This window comes from Palaemon carinicauda, chromosome 23 (assembly GCF_036898095.1).
Source record: "Palaemon carinicauda isolate YSFRI2023 chromosome 23, ASM3689809v2, whole genome shotgun sequence".
Lineage (NCBI taxonomy): Eukaryota > Metazoa > Arthropoda > Malacostraca > Decapoda > Palaemonidae > Palaemon > Palaemon carinicauda.
Window position 1 is genome coordinate 70,756,038 of NC_090747.1, and position 21,049 is coordinate 70,777,086.

The following is a 21,049-nucleotide window of genomic DNA, read 5'->3' on the forward strand; positions in this document are numbered from 1 at the left end:
ATGTAATTGAAACTACGTGTGCCTATGTGTAACCAAAATATTTCAGTTAAAATAATGTGATTATAATTCATTCATAAAATTCCCATACGCAAGACAGTAAAGATTCTGAAACAAACACCTTTGATAGTGATAAAGGAAAAACAATAATACGACTAGCAGTAGATAATAACTTTTATTTATATTGTTCACATTCATTTTATTTTGGCATTGAACGTTAAAACTAAAGGGAGAATATACTTACCATAAATATAAAATATTTGTCAGAAAAAATTCAAAAATATACGACGATAGCTCCTTTGGTATGGCATCCCTGCACATGAAGATATATTTTGGATATTTTCACATTTGATTTTTTTTTCATGTGGCAGCACTGAATGTGGATGTGGTTCCCTGAAATGATTAAAACATTGGTTAATAATAATATATTTTAATTCTTATTTATGTAAAATTTCGATATAATAAAACGAGGTTTTTCTTCGAGATGAAAAAACCAGCTGAATAGAATATTTTTTTAAAGTCATTGAGATATATTCTCATTATTATTAGCGAAGTTCATGAGATGAGGCTTTTGGAGTCTTCCCCTTGACTCTCGTAAACTAAACAAATGAGCAACATTTAACATTACCAATGAATAAAAAAAAAAAATTGTTACATTAACTGTCAGTACGTATCGCATCGAGAAAAAGACATTTTATTTTCCCATAACGTGCTTCCAGCAAGTGATATATATATATATATATATATATATATATATATATATATATATATATATATATATATATATATATATATATGTGTGTGTGTATATATATATATATATATATATATATATATATATATATATATATATATATATTTATATATATATAAATTTATATATATATATATATATATATAAATTTATATATATAGATATATATACTGTATATATATATATATATATATATATATATATATATATATATATATATATATATATATAAATTTATATATGTATGTATATATATAAATTTATATATATATATACATATACATATATATATATATATATATATATATATATATATATATATATATATATATATACGTATGTAGTATGTATATATATATATATATATATATATATATATATATATATATATATATATATATATATATATACATACATATATATATATATATATATATATATATATATATATATATATATATCTATATATATATATTACATATATAAACAGTATGAGAGAGAGAGAGAGAGAGAGAGAGAGAGAGAGAGAGAGAGAGAGAGAGAGAGAGAGAGAGAGAGAGAGAGATGACCTGGAGTCCTTCAGCTAAAGTACTGATGTAGGCCTTTCCATATTTGGGAAAATGTCATGCTGCCTTTCAATGTTTATTTTTTTCTAACAGCTGCAAACCAGTTCAGAGCAGAAAACTAAAATAGTAAATTGCTAGACCTTCAAAGGTAATCGCCTAAGGAAAAGTGAAAACAAAGAAAATTACATATGACAAGATCACATGATACCCTCCCCCTTCCACCCCCTTCCTTCCTACCCCCACCCCCTCTCCTCCCTATCGAACAAATCTATGAATTGTTAGTCCAGGATTCCAGTAGATTATCCTGCGCACATAAGCGATGCTGTCTTTTGTTAGGAGACATGCAATCCTATATTGGATTCAGCATTCTTTTCTATTTTTGTATTTTTCGAAAAAGAAATTATATATTATTATTGAAATTACCATGAAATCTTATTCTTGTGAAAGAAAATGTCGCAAGTTTTTTTTTTCTTAAATGTAATAACATAACTTTAGACGTAGTTTAATAGTGAATTGGAATACGCAACCATTTTCTTTGCTTTGGGGGAAATTTACTAGACCGGTGTTTTATTTGGTTTAATAGTTGAAATCTATCAGTGCATATAGGAGATATTTAGTTTAATGTTACTGTTCTTAAAATATTCTATTTTTCCTTGTTTCCTTTCCTCACTGAGCTATTTTCCTTGTTGGAGCCCCTGAGCTTATAGCATCCTGCTTTTCCAACTAGGGTTGTAGCTTAGCAAGAAATAATAATAATATTAATAATAATAATAATAATAATAATAATAATAATAATAATAATAATAATAATATATGTTAAGGATTTTAAAGTTAGATTTTGAAGCAGATTAAAAAAAAAATGAAAATAGGCAATGGTCATAACAGCAGATTCTATTACCCGAAATTACTTGAATGGGTAAAAAGTAAAATGGTAAATACTTTTAATGTAAATAAAATCGCATTTAAAACTTCTGTTAAAAACAAGTACTCACGAGTCGATATGTTTGTAATTTCAAAACACATTTAGATGAATAGGAAAAGGTACAATTGTGAATATATGGTAATTACAAAATTTATCCATGTAAATATATCATGATGTATATACAATATCATAAATTGTAAAAATGTTAAATGTACATTTCTTAATAAAATCAAGTGACATCGCACTAGCATTTTAACCACAAGACAGTTTGCGCTTTTAAAAGTAATCGCTTGTAGAGACGCAATCAATGTTAAACATTGTCCAACGCCATCCACATAATTGGATTTTTGACTGATAATGTTAACAACGCAATTCTAGTTCCAGATCACAAGAAATCATTAGCAATGGCGCATTATTTTTTTAGTTCCAGACGCAATCTTTAACAATGGCGCATTATTTTAAGTTCCAGGCGCAATCTTTAACAATGACGCATTATTTTCTTTGACCTTGGGTATTGATGAAAATTCAATCAACGACACATTTTTCGCATCTGCAGATATCTGTAATACAAACGTCTGTAAGAAATCCTCGAAATCACAATATGCAGAAGAAAGTAATTTTCCTAAATGCGGAATTAGATGGAATTGGGAACTATAATAAATGAGGCTTGATGAAATACAGTTGAAGAAAGACAAGAACACGGTAATGAATGCAGAAGCAGAGACGCACCTCCTACCCTAGTGACGCAAAGACAATTAAATAAGCATCCAGGGGACTAATTAATGATACTAGATACTGGAAGAGACTAATTACCGGGTGATTCGTATCGAATAAATAATCTCGAAAAATGTAAGGCTGTCGCATTTCAAGCTCTCGTGTGTCCATCATCAAACGCCACAGAACATTTTGTACACATTAAATGACGCCTTTATTAGATGAATATTACATCAGTGCATAATTGCTGGATATATTCAGCATCAGTCAGACTAATACTGGAGCCTAGCTGGTGCGATGGAACTTGATAAGATCCAAGTTAAACCTCGTGGAACATTATTTCCTTCAAAAGACGTGGTACCCCCAGGTCCCAGTACCCCCACCCTCGCAATAAGATCAAAGCACATGCAAGAGTCTTCCGTGAAGGATTCTGTATTATTATTAGCATTATTTTTACCTGTGCGAAGCAGTAATAACAACAATGTTATCATTGGCATTTTTCTGCTCAAGGGATTCACCATTGAATATCAATGCAGTATGAAGATGAGGGTGACTTTTCTAGAACCTCTCCTGACTCCATGTTGAATAATGATAATGGTTATTATTATCATTATTATTATTATTATTATTATAAAGATCACCAGCTGAAGAAAACAATAAGTTATAAGGAAAAACACATAGAATGCATGTCAAAATAACATATAAACTAACAAACAACATATGCAGCCAGTGAATCACCGTATCAACTACGGAAGATATATTACCGTTTTTATTAACGGTGGTTCGACCAAGAGGGGACACGAAGGACAGGCAGAATCATATCTCCAACTGGACTACGGAAGATGAAATAGAGCTCCAGGTCCTTGAGGGATGGAGTCACTCCAGGTGAAATAGGGCATCGAGTCCTTGGATGTGATAAGGCTGTCCAGACATCTTTTTCTGGTTGTCATTGATGGTCAGCCATTTTTCATTTCCCTTCGGAATTTCTATGCTCCTTAGATGAGATTATTTTCATTTACACATGTTACTTTGGTTATTGGCTGCTACTGCTATTTACGCTACCGCTACTACTACTGATTCTTTTACCGCTCCTGTCAGTATTATTTCTGGTATTCTTACCAATGTTCCTGCTTCTACTCTGACATGTCTATATTTACAGTTTATATATGAAAGATCTATTTTAATGTTGTTGCTGTTCCTTAAATATTTAATATTAATTGACCATTACTTCTCTAGTGGTTCATTTATTTCTTTAGTTCCTTTCCTCACTAGGGTATTTTTCATTACTGGAAGCATTGTGTTTATAGCATCCTGCTTTTCCAGCTAGGGTCGTAGCTTAACCAATAATAATAATAATAATAATAATAATAATAATAATAATAATAATAATAATAATAATAATAATGCTATTCATATTACTGCGCTCACTACAAGGATATTGCTGCAACTGCATTTACTACAAGATACACTATCTCCGTTGTTGATATACTTTGATTAATTCTACTCCTGGTCTTAGCATGATTAATAAAGCACCCTGGGTCTTACTACAGGCCCCATCACCACAACTACTTATTCTGTTGTTACTGCTGTTACTACGACTGTTTCTTCTACTGCTATTACTATTATTTTTCCTCCATTAAGTTCCAGAAGTATAGAATGGTAGGCTAAAAGTTTGCATTCCCGACAGATTCATCTTTATTTACTAGTTTAGTATAACTATTATACTTAATGGAGGAAATAAAGGAAATATAATGGATGGTAGAGATGGAATGTCTCTAATTAAGGATTTGTAAGATGGTCCCACAACCTCGAAGCAGAATACGTCAAGTTTGTATATTTGTATTTAGGTTTGAATCAGAAATGAGCCTCAAACCATAAATTTGAAAAGTCAGAACAGATTGTACTGTTTCAATAGGCATAAAACCAATGTTTTCAGATGATATTCATCGTAAAGTTAATTATCAGTAGTCTTTTCACCAAATATTTTATCAAACGCGAGGACGAGGGATAGTGCCCTCAATACAAAGATATTCACGTGGAAGATAACAAACTATAAGGTGATGTAAGTTACTAATGTACACTACCCGTCAAAAATGAAGACTAAATATTTAGATAGATATGCACCCTTACACGATCAAGCAAACCCCTCTAGCCAGGGTATGTCTACTCCTCCCCCCACCTACCCGAGGTACGGGGAGAGCTGCCGTGACCGGATATATATATATATATATATATATATATATATATATATATATATATGTATATATATATACAATATATATATATATATATATATATATATATATATATATATATATATATATGTATGTATATATATATATATATATATATATATATATATATATATATATATATATATATATATATATATATATATATATATATATATATAAATATCCAGACACTTGCTTTTTGTTGTATAGGCGAAATGAAATGCTTGAATAATTTGCAGATAGGTAGTAGGTTGGCCAGGGCACCAGCCATCCGTTGAGATACTACCGCTAGAGAGGTATGGGGTCCTTTGACTGGCCAGACAGTACTACATTGGATCCTTCTCTCTGGTTACGGTTCACTTTCCCTTTGCCTACACATACACCGACTAGTCTGGCCTATTCTTTACAGATTCTCCTCAACACTGAGATTACCAAACAATTCTTCTTCACCTAAGGGATTAAACTACTGTACTGTAATTGTTCAGTGGCCACTTTCCTCTTGGTAAGGGTAGAAGAGACTCTAGCTATGGAACGCAGCTCCTCTAGGAGAAGGATGCTCCAAATTCAAACCATTGTTCTCTAGTCTTGGGTAGTGCCATAGCCTCTGTACCATAGTCTTCCACTGTCTTGGATTAGAGTTCTGTTGCTTGTGGGTACACTCGGGCACACTATTCTATCTAATTTCTCTTTCTCTTGTTTTGTTAAAGATTTTATAGTTTATATTGAAATATTTATTTAGATGTTGCTGTTGTTCTTAAAATATTGAATTTTTCCTTGTTTCCTTTCCTCACTGAGCTATTTTCCCTGTTGGGGCCCCTGGGCTTATAGCATCCTGCTTTTCCAACGTAGCTTTGCAAGTAATAATAATAATAATAATAATAATAATATGAAAATATAATTTTTTAGGAGAATTTTTGATGAAATTTATAAACATCTTGAAGTTATTTCATTAGAAAATTGTTTTCATTTCTGACCTAACAACCTTTTTTTCTTTTTAAGAGTTCTTACTTAGCGACAGTGGTCGTGACCTCGACGTCGAATTACAATTTCAAATTGATCTCGGCCTTTTACGTGGGGAATTTATTCCACCTATGTAGTATCAAGTGATTTATCTGTAACTGGAGTGGCCAAGGTCAGCTTCTAATGTATCTTTCATCAACTCAAAATTGACGGATGGTGCAAAATGGTTTTAGCTCCCAAGATCATCTCTAGTATGATATTAAACTCGTTGTGTGAATTGGACGTGCAGTTGGACACAGGATCCATGGCATGCCTCGTTCCGAAGAAGTGCACCTGTTACAACCTTATTTCGCGGCGAGTAACCAAACAAAATAGTGAAGGGAAAGATGTCAGAGGTGATGGGCGGGGCTAAACACAGGAACGCGCCGCGCAGTAAGGGTGTGCCTGTGTCCAATTGTACATATCTACAATCTGATCATGTATTGTATTAAGTACTAAAAAGTTTCTTATGATATGTGTGCTTCAATTGCTCATTTTCATAAGAATAATGATGTACACCCAGCAACAAAACCGGTGTCGCCTCGCCAGACCCGACTAGGATACATTATGTCCTTCTTGCCCTGAACGGTTGAAAGGTGGCCCGACGTTTAAACAACCAAGACATCGTTAGGATGGTTCGAATGAGAGAATGAGGGTAATTACCGATATCAGTCAAAGAAGTGCGAGGATTGAGGATATATATATATATATATATATATATATATATATATATATATATATATATATATATGTGTGTGTGTGTGTGTGTGTGTGTGTGTGTGTGTGTGTATGTATATATATGAAAGAGACAGAGAGGTCTTATCTCTTATTCTTTTAAGAAATGCAATCGTTCTCGAGAATAGTTATCAAAAAATATAATCACACCGATATATTTGAATTCCTTATTACATTTTTATATGGAACATCCTTAAATATTGTGGGAACTGACTATTCCAATTAATATACGTTGGAATCATATATCCTTCGTTTACATTACTCTAGCAGCTGCTCTCTCTCTCTCTCTCTCTCTCTCTCTCTCTCTCTCTCTCTCTCTCTCTCTCTCTCTCTCGTTCTAGAATAAGTTAGATAAGATCATAAAAACTCTCCAAATGCTTAAACTAAATTGTTCTACCAAAGAGCAAATGGAGTATCTGCGAATGGACTAAAAAGTCTTTCAGACTTCCAAAATCCTTGTGACACACTCTCTCTCTCTCTCTCTCTCTCTCTCTCTCTCTCTCTCTCTCTCTCTCTCTCTCTCTCTCTCTCTCTCTCTCTCTCTCTATATATATATATATATATATTATATATATATATATATATATATATATATATATATATATATATATATATATATATATATATATATATATTACCTGTATGCAATATTTTATATTATTTGGATGTTCCCAAGGATCACACAAGACCGCTAACTACTTTGCAAGTTGGTGTTGGAATTGTATTTCTTTCGGGTGAAGATCCCATGTTCCAAAGATGTTCAATGACCACCTAAAAACAAGGTTAGAACGATATATGCCCGTTTTCATTGCGAGTTGGAATCATTGATATTAAATATTATCAATAAGGGTATTGCCATCATCATCATCACTTCATAAATGTTAATAAGCAAACCTCGTTAAGCCATACATTAAGATCATCCAATTGCCACCTCTCCACCATTATATTTAACACCCACCAACTTATATCCTTCTACCCCCATCCCCAATGTTTGAGGTTTAAAGGTCTCAAAGTTATGATAAGATCCTTCTGGTGGAAGTTTTTAGTAAATGAAAAACAAAATATTAAGATGACAATATTTCATACAATTTGCTTTCCAGGTGTTTAAAATTATATCAAAACTATAGATAACGAAGTAAATATGCGAAAGACTGATTGAACAAATATCGAGAATAATGGATTTCTTGAAGAGCTTACCGGGGGAACACTTTTAAGGTGTTGGACATCAAGGCATGAAACGACAAATAAAATCTTAATTATAGGAATACTCAATGCTAAGGAAATATTTCCTTTTGCCTTGGGAAGGGTGAAGCCAGCTAGACTCGGACCTTTGAGCATTGAGCAATCGTCACCAGGGAAGGGAGTTCGCTTGGAAGTGAGCGACTTGCTCAGATACTTTGATTGATTGATTGATTGATTAGGAGTTTTTTGTCATCCTGACATCTAAGGTTATTGACGCCGAACCAAATAATTTGAGTACACAATTTGTCTTTTATACCCTACATCCTATACACCACATCATCACTATAATAATGCACCAATGAACTTTCTTTTCATGTCATTTCACATATTGTATTGTCACCAATCACTTCTGAAACAATATAGATTATGTTAACTGATGATACATTTTAAATCTCCAACCTTAAACTAATATAATTGATGTAGCAAGTAATACTATTTTCTCTAAGAGGGCCGGAGCCAAGTAGCCTGTGACAAAAGCTGACCCCAACCACACAGAGCTACGTGGCTCATGATCGAAATTAAAGGATAACACTGAAATCAACAACTAAATCTTTAAACTTCATTACCTTCGAAATTTTGAACAAAGGCCACTTATTGATGATTAGTGACCCAATAGGTGCTATTTGAAACGATACATTATTAGCCCCTATATATAAAACGTACGCCACAGTGTGTAATTATGTGGAGAGAGAGAGAGAGAGAGAGAGAGAGAGAGAGAGAGAGAGAGAGAGAGAGAGAGAGAGAGAGAGAGAGAGGAATTGCTTAAGAAAATGCAAACGAGGGATATTTCCGTGTTATGAATATTAATATGAATAGTCAGTTCCAATATTATTCAAAGAAATTTTATATAGAAATAGGATAGGAAAATTCAAATAAAAAGTTGTGATAAAATCTTTTGATGAATTAGTTTCGAAATAATGTTAGATTACATTTCTTAAAAGAATAAAAAAAGTTCTCTTTCTTCATCGCATTTCTTGGAGTGATATCGATAATTTCCCTCCTCCTCACATTCGAACCATCCTAACGATGTCTTGGTTGTTTAACGTCGGCCACCTTTCAGGGCAAGAGGGGCATGATCTCTCCAAGTCAGGTCTGGCCAGGCGACACCGGTTTTGTTGCTGGGTGTACAATAATGAAGTAAGTTATGTATTAAATCTTATACCATATTACATACTAGTGATCTCTTTCGTTATTTGAGGGAAGCATTTAAGGCAAAGATGTTCCGTATAGTTCAATAAAAAATTTTATTTATAATTATATGGAGACATATTTCATATTCTATTCATTCTAATATCCCATATCTTAGACAATTCCGTCGTTTAAAATCTAAGTATTTTAGAAATATTCTTCTCTCATAATCCATGAAACATATATCTTAAAGTAATCTATCACTAAAATGAGAAATTATTTCGCATATAAATTTACTTATTTCAGTGTATTATATAATACTTCATCACTGAAATTAAATTCGCGCATTTTTCCATTAAATATCAATATATTTCATAATTTATCATTGCTTTCCATCATTGTACTGTAGAATATTTAGCCACTATATAAAGTTAAAAGAATATTATATCACTATACAGTAATTCAAATGACTCCATATTCCATCACTAAAACTAAATATATTTAGAGTATTTACCTAATAAAATATGTATTAGTTTTAAAACGTTCTATCGCTAAAATTCAATATGTATCGAAGTATACCGTCCTTGAAATACTATTTGCTTTACCTCACAAGCATCGACCAATATGCAACAAAATTTGAAAGCTTTTATCTCCCATAGGAGGAAGTGGGAGCTTTTGGGGATCTGGACTATGGGAAAAACACTCAGGAAATAACATTACAGTCTATTCTATTTGTTTGTTATGGCTATAGTCTGTTAGGTTCTTTCACATCTGTCAAGAAGTGGCCTTTAACTGCATGATGCCAGTTTAGCATACAGATTGAAGTGTATTTATCAAATATATTATTGATAATAAATTCTGGAAAATAAATAAAACATGATTACGGAAAACACATAAGTTTATCATCTTTAAATTCAAATCAATGTGAGATTTGTTTAGCAGTCAACTTTTATCGAAATACTTTATAAATAGAAAAAAAAAATACGTGACGAGTTAATTATAATAGCGAACGCTGAAATAGATAAGTATATCTAAAAAATCAGATTATCATAATGTATATGTCTTCTACAAATAACAAAGAAACATTTTATATTATGTACGTGACTTTTAATATTATCTCGATTTCAAATCTTATCGAAAAGTGGAAATTAAAAATAACCAGAAAACTTTTTTATGCTAAAAAGTTAATGAAGGTTAAGCCAAATATAAAGAGATTTTTCACTGAAGTCTTTGATTCTTTCCACTATTTATTACAATATTTCAAAATTAAACTGGCATTAGTTTTGAAAATTTTCGAACATACCTTGCATAAATTTTGAATGGACTAAAAAATTGATAAATAAATATAGTTGAATATTTAGCAACAGGCTCTACGCAAATATTCCAGCCACAATCTTTCTCTATAATGGCCTACTTTTGTCTTACTGACCCAAGGATTAGTATGAATTTTTCCTGTCCTACTAACTAAGAAAAGAATGTGATAATAATCACATGTAACATACTGCATATCATCATTTAAAATAAATTCTGAGCTTGATCTACAGTACAGAAGCGTTACCAGTCCCTCCTCCTTCTGTAATAGGAAATAGCATCGTCCCCGAATACACAAACAAGCTCCGGAATCCCTTCAGAGTCTGCATCTTCAATCGTTCAGACGATCTCCCCACTTTCAAATAGCGTGTCTTTCGTTAACTTCGTTCTATGCACAATTTTGTCTTTCTCTACTTATTTATTTCAAGAATTATTTTTCAAATATATTTCCGAAATTTGCATAATGATAAATAATGATAATAATAAATATGGTGACGATAGTACAATGTTGATGATATAATTTAAACTACTGCCAACAATTAAAATTACTTAGATTAATAAATGTGTATGCATTTTCTTAATTAAACAAAACATTATTTTGACAAACAGTGCACCATTGAACAGAATAAAAAAAAAAAAACATCTCGAAGTTTCTAAATTTAAGGGAATTCGGGTAAAGAAAAAGTGTTTGCAACCGTTGCAGAGTTTTGCACCAAGCTAAAAGGTCTATGGTTACAAGAAGGTGGGAGAGACGTTCATTAGTGGCTAGGAAAAGTTTTCTAATTATAGGTAGTCTAGAATTAGAAACAATTAGCCCTTGGCTATTTTAGGAGATACACAGAGAAAGAGATGCTTTGCAAAAGAATTTCTGTTTTTTCAATAACATAATAGGATCTATTATTAGGAGAGAGAGAGAGAGAGAGAGAGAGAGAGAGAGAGAGAGAGAGAGAGAGAGAGAGAGAGAGAGCGTTATGTAAAAGAAGATGACTATTTATAGAATAGGTTCTATTCTTAGGAGAGAGAGAGAGAGAGAGAGAGAGAGAGAGAGAGAGAGAGAGAGAGAGAGAGAGAGAGAGAGAGAGAGATGCTTCACTAGCATTCTATAAGTATAATCCTAATATATTTGTAATTGTTTAATATCTGACAATATTAACAATATACCATTTGAAAAATATATATCATATTATTAAATTCTCGCTTTGTAATACTGTAATTGTGTTGAGAATAATCTCTCAAAGGGAGGATTATTACGTATACCTTTAGAGCTTAAAATCATTACGGTGATATGAGAAGTAATAGTATTTACATTTATCATTATTAATATTACCATCAAGTTATTGTTATGTAATCGCTCAGTTATATGAACATCAGCGGCGTAAATAACTTGTGATTTCTGACGCAAGCAAACCTAATGTGCTGTGCTTTTATTATGACTTCGGAGAAATTTATGGCGAAGTAGGAAAACTGCTCACGTGGAGTTTAGAAAGGAAGTTATGTCATTTGAAATGAGTCTCAATCTCGAAATTGTATATCTTAGCAAAAAGGGGTTTCTTTCTGTAAGTGTTTCTATCAAGTGGATAGGAATGTTTGTACTTAGCTCCTATAATACTATGAAAATTTAAAGTTCTATTACAAAAATTCTTACGAGAAACATTTTGGGGACGTGGTTTTGTGAGGGGTCACGTGACACAGTTATATATATATATATATATATATATATATATATATATATATATATATATATATATATATATATATATATATATATATATATGTGTGTGTGTGTGTGTGTGTGTGTGTGTGTGTATATCCCCAGGTAGTAGGTTGGCCAGGGCACCAGCCACCCGTTGAGATATTACCGCTAGAGAATTATGGGGTCCTTTGACTAGCCAGACAGTACTACATTGGATCCTTTTCTCTGGTTACGGTGCACTTTCCTTTTGCCTACACATATACCGAATAGTCTGGCCTATTCTTTACAGATTACCTGACAATACTGAGATTACCAAACAATTCTTCTTCACCCAAGGGGTTAACTACTGCACTGTAATTGTTCAGTGGCTACTTTCCTCTTAGTAAGGGTAGAAGAGACTCTTTAGCTATGGTAAACAGCTTTTCTAGGAGAAGGACACTTCAAAATCAAACCATTGTTCTCTAATCTTGGGTAGTGCCATAGCCTCTGTACCATGGTCTTCTACTGTCTTGGGTTAGAGCTCTCTTGCTTGAGGGTACACTTGAGCACACTATTCTATGTTATTTCTCTTCTTCTTGTCTTGTTAAAGTTTTTATAGTTTATATAGGAAACATATATATATATATATATATATATATATATATATATATATATATATATATATATATATATATATATATATATATATAAAATGAGCTGTGCATTGAATTTGAGACACTTATGGTCAGTCAATGTGATGTCCACAGTCATCTAAAGTTAGGTTGACTTCCAGCTAACTGGTAGCCTGATACTTCAATTCTCTATGTCTTTGATCTTCATAATTAACTATTGTGTTTAGATTACTAAAGTGTTAATTAAACTGTCTAAGTCGTACCATTTTTGAGTTTGAATAGCAAATGGTTACTATAGTGCTAATATAAGAACTGTATAATCGCTGTTTTGTCACTCTGTCTGTTTATAAGCCTAAACTTTTACATAATCTACTGTTAATGATATTAAGTTGGGTATTAATCTGTTGATCAAAACCAACTGTATAATTTAGACCCGTGATCTGCCTGTAGCTGCACATAAGGGTTCCTTTTTTTTTTTTTTTTTTTCTTTTAACTGAATACGATACTTTAAGAGATATCTCGATATTTCGCACAAGCAAGTGTGGATAGCTATGTAAAAAATATAAAGTAAAATATTTAAAGTTTAACCTGCTTAATACCACCTTGTTACACTAAATGAGGCTTTTGTAAAAGGTGTTATTATCTTTGGATATGTAATAAATTTATATTGTTGCAAGCCATTCGTATTATTTAATCTTTTGACTTTTTTTGTACAACTCTGGCACCACCTCGAGTCTGGTCTCTCATACTCTAAAAACTAAAGAATTGGAAGCTAGAGTATTTCAGATAATTGATTATTCTAATTGATTTTCTGAACTTTAAAATAACAAAATCTAAGAAATTGTGCCATTTCATCTTACCTAAATTCTTATCACTACAGAAATTGCACCATATTATCTCTACAATTAAATTTTGTTTATTTACCTCTGCCAACGAAGTTGGAATGTTATGTTTTCGCCCCTGTTTGTCTGTTTGTTTGTTTGCGAACAACTTTCTAAACACAATTTTACTCATAGAGTGGTGAAACGTTCATTGATTAATTGTTAAGCTGAGATGCGGAAGTGATTCAATGTTGAAAGTCCAAGGTCAAGGTCGAGCAAAAGGTCGACCGAATTAACCTTAACCTTAACCCCAAGTTCGCACATGGTTGTCACACACAACATATAGACTAGTCACAGACTTCAAATACGCCTGCGGTATAAATTGATTCTGGGAAAGGCAAGCTGGTTTCGATAAATAAGGTGCCATGGCGGAGGTCTGCACTCTGAGAGTGCTTTTTTAGTAATTACTCCTATTATGTCATACCATCTTTAACCAAATTCTTCCTTATTATTACTGTAATAGTTCCTTATCATGTTCCTTAAATTTATCCTTATTATTGCTGTAATTGTTTCATATTAGGCACATTAATTTCTAATCCTTATTGGAATTATTCTCTATCATATTAGCTCAATACATGATTATTAAAGTGCTGCAGTTGTTCAAGCATGAAATGAAAACACCCACCAATCTATACACGTTTGCACATCACAGTGTATTCATTGAATTCAGTAAAAATCACTTCATTCGGTTCGATATTTTCCATATCTCCATTGGCAAAACATCGAATTTTCTTCGGATTTTCTTTAACCTTTTTATTTTAAAGCAGTGGACAGGATATCATTTTCCTCTATGACTTTACCTTAATAATTCAAATATGCAAGGAAGTTGTTTCTGAGTTTGTTTTATTTTGTATTGAAATTATTACGCACAAAGTTATAAATGGAAAGTACAAATCTTTATCTGAAGGTGGGTTAAGTATCCATGAAAAAGTGATAAATCTTTTGGGAAAGGTATTGATCAGTATAAGGGTCCTTATTGGAAGTGATTGCTGAGTCTAACATACAGAGGTCATTTAATTACTTGAGATGAACACAGATATGATAATGATGGCGGTGGCGTCCCCCGCATGTCAAATTAGATCATTATAAAATGGAACCACGAACATTTCAATCGCGTCGATGAAAAAATTAATATTAGCTACTAGCGTGCGCGACCCGTCAAAAATAATGGCTAAATATTTATATAGATATGCACGCACACGCGCACACACAGATTCAACCCTTCCCACCTACTCCCCTTTCTAGGGTAAAACTCCTCTCACCAGGGAATGACTATTCCTCTCTCACTACCCGAGGAGCGGGGAGAATCTGAGTCTTGCCGCTGTGCATGACCGGATATATATATATATATATATTATATATATATATATATATATATATATATATATATATATATATATATATATATATATATTATATACACACATGTATATATTTATATATATATATATATATACATTATATATATAGATATATATATATATACATATATATATATATATATATATATATATATATATATATATATATATATATATAAATCACGTGTGCTTGTGATATATGTTCATATACATACATGTATATATATGTATATATATACATATATATATATATATATATATATATATATATATCTATATATATACTGTATATATATATATTTATATATATATATATATATATATATATATATATATATATATTACCAGACACTTATTTAGGAGAGATGGAATTATAATTCTTTACCAATTTCTTTTGCTTGGTTGAGATTATAGTACTGTTAGTTTCGCTATTGAACTACAAAATCTCAAATAGTTTTTTTTAATCATATCCGTTAGAGAAAAACCCATCTTACAAATGCCTGAGGCGATTAAAAGTGAAGTTAGCTATAGAATATCTGAAAAAATACAGATATCTAGTGAATGAGTAAATTAATATAACAATACATAAATAATACAAGCTTTAAGTTATCCTACTGCTTCCTTTAATAAATAGTAATGTATCTTCTAATTATTTTAGGCTATATTGTGTTCCACCTACGCTGGTCTATGTTACTGCCGAGTGTATGAGTCTATGTGGGTATGAGTCTATGTGTGTGTGTGTGTGTATATATATATATATATATATATATAATATATATATATATATATATATATATATATATATATATATATATATGAGAGAGAGAGAGAGAGAGAGAGAGAGAGAATTTACCTGTAGACAGAGCACTAATAGACTAATAGCTATGTTGACAGTTCTGTCTCCGTAAATAGACAAGAGAGAGAGAGAAAGAGAGAGAGAGAGAGAGAGAGAGAGAGAGAGAGAGAGAGAGAGAGAGAGAGATTACCTGTAGACAGAGAACTAACAGCTATATTGACAGTTCTGTCTCTGGAAATAGATATGAGAGAGAGAGAGAGAGAGAGAGAGAGAGAGAGAGAGAGAGAGAGAGAGAGAGAGAGAGAGAGAGAGAGATATTACCTGTAGACAGAGAACTAACAGCTATATTGACAGTTCTGTCTCTGGAAATAGATATGAGAGAGAGAGAGAGAGAGAGAGAGAGAGAGAGAGAGAGAGAGAGAGAGAGAGAGAGAGAGATTTACCAGTAGACAGAGCACTAATAGACTAATAGCTGTTGACAGTTCTGTCTCTGTAAATAGACAAGAGAGAGAGAGAGAGAGAGAGAGAGAGAGAGAGAGGAGAGAGAGAGAGGAGAGAGGAGAGAGAGAATATATGTATACAGCTAAGATCGAGACAAAAAAGAAGCAATGGGTTCAACAATATGAGAACATTTTCATGCTCCTCATCTTTCAAGCCATCTTGTGGAAGGAAATGAAGATTGGAACAGATGATAATTCATTAACAATTTATAACAAATTCTGAAAGAAACGCTTTCGATAACTTACTCAGCTCTCTCAGACGTTAAAAGGCTCTCGGTATATATTCGTTCATTATTTTTGTTATTGTTATTGTTGTTGTTATTATTATTATTATTATTATTATTATTATTATTATTACTTCGTAAGCTACAACCCCAGCTGGAAAAGCAAGATGCTATAAGCCCAGGAGCTAGTAAAGTATTTTAAGAAGAGTAACGTTGAAATAAATATCTATATAAACTATAAACTTCAACAAAACAAGAGGAAGAGAAACAAGATAGAATAGTGTGCCTAAGTGTACCCTCAAGCAAGAGAACTCTAACTCTATTGATATTCAAGCAGAATCTTTCTCTTTTATATAAATTGATCCATTTTACATTTTCTACATCAATACTCTATTTTAAATTCAATGATGCTCGTGGGACATACCAAACGGACCAGTTAGTTTTAGGAAGCAAGCAAGCTCATAGAATCCTGATCGATAAGGAACAAGTCAATCGAACATTTACGGATGCAAGAAATTCAGACCGACTGCGACGAGTTACAATCCAGGATGCAACGCAAAAAAAAAAAAAAAAAATAAAAATAAAAAAATAAATAAAACGAGGAACATATAAGTCATTGAACAAAAACTATCACACAAACAAACGAATGTTTATGCAATAAGTTTAGATTGTCGCAATTTGTCAGGATGCCTGAAAACCTTAAATCAATCAATCAATTGTCGCAACTTTATATCCGCTTGAGGGTGCACTCGGGCACACTATTCTATTTTAATTCTCTTCCTCTTGTTTTGTTAAAGTTTTTAGTTTATATAGGAGATATTTATTTTAATGTTGTTGCTCTTTAAAAAAAAAAATATTTTTCTTCGTTGCCTTTCCTCACTGAGATATTTTCCCTGTTGGAGCCCCTGGGCTTATAGCATCCTGCTTTTCCAACTAGGGTTGCAGCTTAGCAAATAATAATAATAATAATAATAATAATAATAATAATAATAATAACAGAATATGATCATGCATGCACACACTAGAATTAGTTATATATATTTTTTAAATAAACATATCATATTTGTCAAAGCTTCACGTTTTAAGGAAAATCATTCTAATGAGATTGTGGTATAAGTTGTCTTAATAGATAAAATGTAGAATGGTAAATATTTTCAATGTAAATAAAATAGTATTTAAAACCTGTTAAAAACGTATTCACCCGGCAATATGTTTGTAAATTAAAAATCATATTTAGAAGAGTGAAAGATGTAATTGTGAATATATGTTAATTACAAAACTTACTCATGTAAATATACTAGGATGTATATACAATATCATAAATTGGAAAAATTGTAAATGAATATTTCTTCTTAAAAGAAAAAGTTGTTGAATGGCACTAAACTGGAATACGAGATCATTTGTCTATGCAGAGAAAACAAGTGTACAAAAATCTAAATATATAATGACAATCAGAGAAAATGGTATTATCATGCATGGATAAAAGACACAGGGACCGAAAAGTGTTAAAGAAAAAAATAGAGACGTATACACCGAGTTGAAAAAAAAAAAAGAAAAAAAAAAAACAGAAAAGCAGACAAAATCTTGCCCTAGTTACATCTTACCGTGAATCCCAGACTTTTACCTCAGATACTAAACACCTTGGCACCATTCCAAGTAGGCCTACTCTCTCTCTCTCTCTCTCTCTCTCTCTCTCTCTCTCTCTCTCTCTCTCCTCTCTCTCTCTCTCTCTCTCTCTCTCTCTCTCTCTCAGGTTCCCAAGCATCTAGATATTCGGAACTCCAACTCATTATTAGTTTTTAGACAAATAAGCAGGATATTATCTAGGTATAATGATATGCCTTTAAGTAAACTGCAGTTGCCCTGTTTTGAATTATCTTGATGTAATGTAAGAGTAAAGTAACATATACCCGTGATATAGTTTTATTCTTAATTGTTAATACTAGTTAAGATGAAGGAATCTGACCTTTAGTTGAAGACCTTATCCAAATTTTTCAAAATGGTGATTCTGGTCATTCACTTTTTTTTCCAAAAATTACATCACAATTCAATAAAAAAAAAAACCTCGGTAAACGTTGGTGTGCTCATACAATCGTCCTAATTTAGGCTACTTTAGACGAAATTTATGCAAATTTCATCGACCAAGAATGTTAATGTGTCTGATAAATAATGATTAATCACACTCACACATTATATATATATATATATATATATATATATATATATATATATATATATATATATATATCGTAAATGTATATGTATGCATATATGTACATATATATATATATATATATATATATATATATATATATATATATATATATATATACACACATACAAATATGTCTAAGGAAAATGCAGACAACAAAGAAGGGTTATGGATAAACCTCTCGAGATTATCAAAAAAATATACGTACTAAAGACAAACAGTGTTTCCCCAGGACATGAGACTGAAATTACAAGAAGGATAAGCATGGGATGGAGAAATTTTGGTAAAAACACCCTATTATGAAAATTAAAATGCCACTTTTTCTAAAATGAAGGGTATTTCATCGGATGGTCGTACCAGTATTAATTCATGTATCAGAAACTTGGAGCCTTACTAAATCCTTAGAACATAAACGAGCAACAACACAAAGAACTATGGAAAGAATATTAATGGGATAACATTTGGATACAAAAAAGAACAATATGGATACGAGAGCTAGCTAAAGTAGAAGAGTAGTAAGAGAAAGTAATGGATATGATTAGGACATATAATGAAAATGATAGATGAACTTTAAAAATAAGAGAATGGGTGTCTGGAGATTGCGAAAGAAGCGGGAAAAATTGGAGAAGGAAGAAAATGTGATGGATTGAGGAACTAAGAAAGTTTGCGGGTGTGGAGTGGCGTAAAAGACAACAGACAGACGCAAATGGAAGGATATGCTTGAGGTGTTTGGTCTTTGAAGGCTTTGCTCTGTAGTGGTCTAATAATGTTTAATGATAGATATATATATATATATATATATATATATATATATATATATATATATATATATATATATGTATGTATATATATAAATATATATATATATATATATATATATATATATATATATATATATATATATATATATATGAGTGTATTATGTGTGCGTATATATACAGTATGTATGTATATATGTATACATACATATGTGTATGCACCTGTGCGTTGTGTAATAAATTAATGTAAGTTGTATCTTCATAGTACAGCAACAACAAATGCAGCCGTTCATAGTCCACTGGACGGCAAAGGCCTCAGACATGTCCTTATTCATATATCTGAGGTTTAGACAGTTCATCACAACGCTGGCCAACTGGTGATGGTACGAGATTTTTTATAATTCACAACAAACCAACCTAGTATGGGTGGTTCAGACTAGTACAGCTTTGTTGATCATGGCGATACGCAAACTCTTTCATGATGTTAAGGTATCCCCATCCAGCAAGGGATCGTCACAATACACCATAATATATTTCAGTACGGAGGAGAACACGATGGATTGACGAGAGAAGAAAACTTACGGGTATAAAATGACATAGAAAGACCAAAAACAGACACTTGTGGAAGGACAGACATGTCTGAGACCTTTGCCCTGCAGTGGATTAGCAACGGCTAATGATCATATTAATGAAAAAAGTAAAACTAACTTCCAAAATAATTTCCCAAAAATCCCTTAATTACAAATCCCAAAAGGAAGAATATGACAATGAGCAAGTTATAGACACGTCACAGAGAGAGAGAGAGAGAGAGAGAGAGAGAGAGAGAGAGAGAGAGAGAGAGAGAGAGAGAGAAATTTTGGCACGGAGGCCCTACGTCAGCCTCGAGGTTTGGCTGTATTTAAAGGGGAACCTCACCCAATGTCGCTCACGTTGAGAGAGAGAGAGAGAGAGAGAGAGAGAGAGAGAGAGAGAGATGGCCACGGATGAACAGCCACCTCCAAAAGATGGGGCATAGGAAGATATGGCGTAGATGTATTTAGGATGTTTTTATTTTTATTTTTTTTTTTTTTTACAAAGAACGTACATTATATTGGAAAGGGTGGCGGTAATTGTATCTAGCACCCATTTACCCTAGTCCTTGGGAAGGGGTGACGGAGTATCTGATAGGTGGGCAAGGCTGCCCATTCATCTTGGAAAATAAAGGATGCAGAAAAAAAAGGGAAGCTGTAGTCGACCCCCTTTCAAAAATATTTTTATATAGAAAAGTTGGGAGTAAAGTCCCCCCCCTCCCTCCCAATTCGCCCGTCTAGGTGTAAACCTCTTCTATCTGGGAAACTGGTTATTACATATTGAAAAAGGGGTGCATTGTGATAGGAGTAGGCCTAAAGGTGTTTCAAAACAATGGGATGTA

At 32.1% G+C, this 21,049-nt stretch overlaps 1 long non-coding RNA gene across 1 annotated transcript in view; it reads right to left on the reverse strand.

The window, feature by feature from the left end:
* Nucleotides 1-211: 211 nt before the first annotated feature.
* The window catches only part of LOC137616966 (uncharacterized), a 144,924-nt gene continuing 124,086 nt past the window's right edge, over nt 212-21,049 (reverse strand). The window contains exon 4 of the long non-coding RNA XR_011039530.1: nt 212-390. This is a non-coding gene — a long non-coding RNA (uncharacterized lncRNA). The remainder of the gene's footprint in view (nt 391-21,049) is intronic.